Source organism: Petromyzon marinus, unplaced genomic scaffold (genome assembly GCF_048934315.1).
Source record: "Petromyzon marinus isolate PM22_M1 ecotype Great Lakes invasive population unplaced genomic scaffold, UKy_Petmar_22M1.pri1.0 PM_G_Scaffold_14, whole genome shotgun sequence".
In the NCBI taxonomy this organism is placed as follows: Eukaryota; Metazoa; Chordata; class Hyperoartia; order Petromyzontiformes; family Petromyzontidae; genus Petromyzon; species Petromyzon marinus.
In genome coordinates, this window is record NW_027422695.1 from 1,470,570 (window position 1) to 1,476,083 (window position 5,514).

A 5,514-nucleotide genomic window follows, 5' to 3' on the forward strand; every position below is an offset into this window, starting at 1 on the left:
TGTGGTGTGTACGTGCAAGCAATGTGGGATATCGATGTACGCAGATATGAACAAGATCAGCAGACAAGACGTCTTTAATTTAATCGGTCTCTCCACTAAACAAAGGAATGTTGAACACGAAATATAAATCCCATGGCCTTCGTGCGAGTCCATAATTACTGCAGCATTGCTTCAGTGGAAGCCAACTGTGGACCGGTTTTGGTGGACACTGTGTGTGTACACTGTGTGTGTGTGTACACTGTGTGTGTACACTATGTGTGTGTGTGTACACTATGTGTGTGTGTGTGTGTACACTGTGTATATACACTGTGTGTTTACACTATGTGTGTGTACACTGTGTGTGTGTGTACACTGTGTGCAAGCCAACTGTGGACCGGTTTTGGTGGACAATGTCTCAACAGCAGTGGGGCTTGCTTCAAGCCATGGTTGTGAACATCCAGACGTTAATCAGCTAGGAGCATTTATAGTCCAAGTTCGACAAAATCTACGTCAACACGTAAGACAAAATTATAATTCGTGTTGTAGAGAATGTATCTCCTCTACGTGTAACTTTAAGGTGGTATGCCTTGTAACTGATGAATGATCCGAGTGTGCTTCCTATGTCAAAGACAATGAGTTGCTCCAGATGCTTCCTGAAACACAAAAGTACCCTTTGACCTGTATCACAAGAACAACGGGTCTCACCTGAGTTCTCTGTACAGGTTACTTCCAAAAACACACGCACTTTGTCCTAACATCACTTATTCAATATTTGACCCTTATAAAAAATAAAGTGATGCATGTACACACAAAATCAGACAAGTGTTCATTCTAAATTTCGATTTAAAGCTTTCGTGACTGCAAGGATTCATCTTAAGTCACGTAGAATGAGAATATGAGAATAAAATAATAAATTAATAAACTAACACAATAAAGCTATTTCTATGACCAGTCTATTTCTATGACCAGTCACAAGCTAATCACTCAGCTATTTCAATGCAAAATTCTCCTGTTTTATATGTAAACCCCTTTGTCAAGGTGCCTCACCTCTCTAAACCAGCTTAAAAGACGCTACGAATCTTAACAGCGTTCATTGAAGCTCTGTCGTCCCGACAGGTCTGTTCCTTTCACCTGTAGGCCACTTGTGTTGTGGCCGAAACGTCGTGAGAATTTTATTGTGATATTTTATTAATTTATTCTCATTCTACGTGACTTTACCGAAAGAACCAAAGAAGATGTTCATTCTAAATTATTGACTGGAATTTTAACAAAATTTAATTACTGCAGTGAAATCTACTGCATCAGATAACATCTGATTAAAAAGCTATTTAAAAAAATATGCACCGTCTGCTTAACAGTGGATGTAAAACATACTATTGTGTCATTCAAAACGAGTAGGCCATTGCATGCTGGCGAATTCTAAACATTAGCGACAAATTACAAAACTGAGATGAAACATCAATCATCGCCCCCTACTGACAGCCTCTTGTTCACATACTCTTTGGTTCTTTCAGTAAAGTCACGTAGGTAGAAAAAATAATAATAGATCACGATGTTTCGATCGTAACACAAGCGGTCGTCCTCAGGCGGAAAAAATAAATGCAGGCCCGTGCAGGGCCACCACCCTGTGCCACACAGGGGCAGCTGCTACTTGGGGATGCTCTTCGAGTGTTTCAGACGAGATACAAAACTCCGAGTTGCCGAGGCGATTAAGCAAGCACCGAGTAAATGTAATTATTATAACATAGTGAATGCTTGGGGGCTTCTTGGCTCTCACTCCTGGTCAGAGATCTCCCCAATCCACGGGTCCACAAAGACTGGCCGCTCGCTCTTACTCTGCAGGTTGAACCTAGGAATTGAGTGTTCAACTTCACATTCTTTTCATTAAAGGCCTGTGACAAAGGTGCATCTATTGTAGTGACCGTCTCAAGCTTACACATCTATCGGGTCTCCATTTGACTTTGTATTGTCTAGGAGCAAGTCCACCCACACCTCCACTTCCATGAATTGCTGGGAGTTGCCTCGCTCTGCCTCAGTCAGAATTCTCCTCCTGCTTTATGTTGCCTCCATCAATGTGAAGGTCCGATTTTGGAGTTGAATCTTCATCTTCACATTTCACCATAACCTCTTCCCTCTTCACCATTACCTCTTCATATTTCACAATCACCTCTTCATATTTCACCTCGATACCTTTAAAAGTGTCCAAGTTGGGATTTTCTTCCGGTTCGTGTTTCATGAGGGATGGGCTCATTGCGGCACTTTGACTTTCACAAGCTGATTTCAGACTCCACTCCTTGCAGATCTTCTGATGCTTCTGTGTTCTCTGGTGTACTTGAAGATTTTATGAATGTGCAAACGCCTTCCTGCAGAGTGTACCTGAAGGGTTTCTCTCCTGTGTGTATTCTCTGGTGTGTTACAAGATGAGATGACTTTGCAAACGCCTTCCCACACACACTGCACTTGAAGGGTTTCTCTCCCGTGTGTGTTCTCTGGTGTACTTTAAGATGTGGTGACTGTGAAAACGCCTTCCCGCACAGAGTGCACTTGAAGGGTTTCTCTCCCGTGTGTGTTCTCTCGTGTACTTCAAGATTTGATGACTGTGCAAACATCATCCCGCACAAAATGCACCTGAAGGGTTTCTCTCCTGTGTGTGTTCTCTGGTGTTTTTTAAGAACAGATGACTGTGAAAATGCCTTCCCACACACAGTGCACTTGAATGGTTTCTCTCCTGTGTGTGTTCTCTGGTGTTTTTTAAGAACAGCTGACTGTGAAAATGCCTTCCCACACACAGTGCACTTGAAGGGTTTCTCTCCCGTGTGTGTTCTCTGGTGTCTTTGCAGATTTGATGAATGTGCAAACGCCTTCGCACACATCGTGCACCTGAAGGGTTTCACTCCCGTGTATGTTCTCTGGTGTGTTACAAGAGCAGATGAACGTGCAAATGCCTTCCCACACACACTGCACTTGAAGGGTTTATCTCCCGTGTGTGTTCTCTGGAGGGTCTGAAGAACTGATGGCCATGCAAATGCCTTCCCAGACACAGTGCACTTAAAGGGTTTCTCTCCTGTGTGTGTTCTCTGATGTACTTGAAGATGTGGGGACTGTGAAAATGCCTTCCCACACACAGTGCACTTGAAGGGTTTCACTCCCGTGTGTGTTCTCTGGTGTGCTACAAGAATAGATGAATGTGCAAACGCCTTCCCACACACACTGCACTTGAAGGGTTTATCTCCCGTGTGTGTTCTCTGGTGTTCTACAAGAGCAGATGAACGTGCAAACGCCTTCTCACACATACTGCACTTGAAGGGTTTCTCTCCTGTGTGAGTTCTCTCGTGCCGTGTGAAATCTCCAGTACGATCCGTGCTGTATGCACACCGGTCGCATTGGAGCCTTGTCCTACCGAGCTGCGCTGAGTGCATTTGCTCCATGAGACCAATGACCAATTCTGCGGAGGAAGCGTCAGAGGAAGCGTCAGCTGCAGAGAGAAAAAAATAATATCCACACCATCTACAAGTCAGTATTGAGGCACAGAGGAATGCATATATAGTCACATGTGACTTACACGTCTATACTTATTCATATATTCAGGATGTAGTAAAAACGTTTCCCAAATTCATCACAGGGCTGTTATGGCACACAATGAGAGGGCAAATGGTTATAAATATGCCTGGAAGCCCTCGTATCTTCAAAATGAATGTTCACCCAAAACTTCGAGCACACAATTTCAGCTGTCTGGCTACAAAAGGAATATTTATGAAAGCTAAATACAGCTGACATAGCAAAGGGTGTTGAAAACAATACCATTTGTGTTATGCATAAATTAATGTTCAATCGCAACTTAGAGGTGTGAATCCAGGCTCAGATGTCATTGAATGCTGGGGATGAACAGTTCCGACTTCAGCTGAATGTGTGTGCTGTGTTCACATCCTGTTTCCATTCTTACAAAGAGTTCCAGAGGAAAACAAAAATAAACTATTGTTTTGATATAACTTCCGTGTTCAATAGAGTTAATAGACTTTACTTCAAACACAAACTTGACACTGTCACACACTGGCAGTGGCGTGTCTAGAATCATGCCTGGCCACCTTCATCTGCTTGGCATGAATGCTTCCTCACTCTACCAAGTAATTAATCGAGGATCAACGAACATAGCCGAGGCTAACTGGAGTTTGCGTGTCTCTCTCCGTGGTGAGATGTTAACTACCTCACCCGGTATACAGGTAGTCGTGGGTTCGATCCCGACCCTGAGGCCTGCTGTATATTTGGAGTTTGCGCGTCTCTCCGTATAGCGTCTTTGACCGATAGACATTGACACACGTATTCTTGTTGATTTCGGTGAAGTTACGTAGATAGAAAATAACAATAACAGATAATACAATTACATTAAATAAAGACCACTTGTGTTGCGATCAAAACAACGTGAGTTGTTTTACTTTATTTGCAATTATTTTTTTGTTATTTTCATTTAATTTTCTATCTACGTGACTTTACCGAAAGAACCAAGAATATTCATTCCTGCAGTCACCAAAGTTGTAAGTCAAAACATTCACACACGTTGACAAAGCCTCACCTTGTGTTGTTGTGGGCAGGTCGCTTCTGATAACAAGAGCGGTATAGCAGCTCAAGCGGGCTTGGCCTGGTGAAAAAAATAAAAACTGCGTGAATATTTACAATAAAACAAAGTTACAAAGTGGCGAGCCGGGTGAAGACAAATTAAACTTAAGCGAGATAATTAAAGTAAACGCAATCAGGCGAGGGCAGGAGGCAAGGCCCCGCGTGGCTAGGCCCCGCGTTGTAAAGTTCCAACCTGGACATCGATTCCCATGCTCGCTGCTACTCAACTGACATCCCTACGAGAGAGAGAGGCTCTACCTTGGTAAACAACAACAACCACCACCATAACAACCACACCCGCAATGAGAATTTCTCACCTCGGACTTCAGAACAGGAAGCGATAGCTTGTGTCAATGTATCTATAGCTTCCTGTTACCTCGTGACGTCACGCGGCAGCAGGTGACATGACGTCACTTCCGGAAAACGAGACACGCCCCTCCCACAATGAGCTGCTCCGTAAATAGAGTATGATTAAATTATGTTAATGTCCCATCCGATACATATTGTAGGTGCTGAACCCGTCGCAATAAACTCGCGACAGCTTTAACGGACACATTATGTTAATGAGCCGCCAGTCACTGGGCGTAGCTATGCACCACACGGGCTAGGCCGCAGGCTTTCGGCCGTCCGCTCCCTTTGAGTCGCTGCGATTTTTTATTTTATTATTTTTAATCGTGATTTAGTGTGCCGTGTGTATAATGTGTACACGTGTGTATAATGTATGTGTGTAATGTGTACAAGTGTGTGTATAATGTATGTGTGTAATGTGTACAAGTGTGTGTATAATGTATGTGGTAATGTGTACAAGTGTGTATTATGTATGTGTATAATGTGTACATGCGTGTATAATGTGTTCATGTGTATATGTGTATCATGTGTATAAGTGTGTGTATAGGTCTATGTATAATGTATGTGTGTATA